Source organism: Ceratina calcarata, unplaced genomic scaffold (assembly GCF_001652005.2).
Source record: "Ceratina calcarata isolate Rehan_Ccalc_2016 unplaced genomic scaffold, ASM165200v1 scaffold226.2, whole genome shotgun sequence".
Lineage (NCBI taxonomy): Eukaryota > Metazoa > Arthropoda > Insecta > Hymenoptera > Apidae > Ceratina > Ceratina calcarata.
The window spans coordinates 136,816-137,682 of record NW_017144423.1 but is presented as its reverse complement, the minus strand read 5'-3'; the positions used below and the strand labels follow the sequence as shown (position 1 = coordinate 137,682).

At 44.8% G+C, this 867-nt stretch overlaps 1 protein-coding gene across 5 annotated transcripts in view; it reads right to left on the bottom strand.

Annotated features, from left to right (window-relative positions):
• LOC108622536 (dual specificity protein phosphatase 15) overlaps positions 1-867 on the bottom strand; it is a 13,030-nt gene that overhangs the window by 5,210 nt on the left and 6,953 nt on the right. The gene's annotated exons all lie outside the window — the stretch shown is intronic.

The window sequence follows — 867 nt, the reverse complement described above, 5'->3', positions numbered from 1 at the left end:
GTATATAGCCAGTACGTCCTTAAAGGACAGAGCTAGACTACCTCGTGTCTCCTCCATTCCCGTCGCCTATAAGTCTACGGTGGCTACTACTAGGATCTACGTATTCGGTTACCCCACTACCTCCAAACTGCGCGAAACGTGTATGTTTTCTCGTGACGGCGATAATAATTAGTATCGTTGAACTTCTCTCTCCTCCGTTTATTTGCGGAATCATTAGACTCGTAACGAGCGGCACTTGAACCTACACGAGTACGTATCCACGTATCGCGCATTCAAACATCCAGTTGCCGCTTTTTCCATCGCAATTAACGCAAAGAAAGATAGAGAGAGAGGGAAAGAGAGTCGAGCGCGATTCTTGGGATAGGCGAGCGCGTCAAGGTATGGCAGTGAAAGAGAGATCGATAGGGCAGGTGCTCCGCGTTAATCATTCATCTTTGTCGATGATCCACTCGAAAGCGTACAATCGACCGAGGCTTAATCGTGGAATCGATGCCGCGTTCTTAACCGAGGCCTCCAGTCGAACGCGAGAACAAAGGTAACCTCTTAACTTTTCATCGGTACCGTCGATTCAGATCTGAGCCTGCATCCTTCCACGATATTGTTCGCCCCACGATGCCCAAACAATGGACGTTACACCGTCGATTTAACGATAACTTAGAGACTTTCGAGCCGTTTAATCAACGTATTAACGTCTCCTGAGGGGTTAATCAAACATTTTATCCGAAGAATGGGTGTTTTTCAAGGGGATCAGAAAGCTTCATTTATGTTTCGCTATTTAAGGTTGTATGAGCTCTGAGAATTCAGACTGTGTCTTAAATATCCTCAAAGTTAATGTTATTTCAACTTTAAAATATTCTTAACCTATAT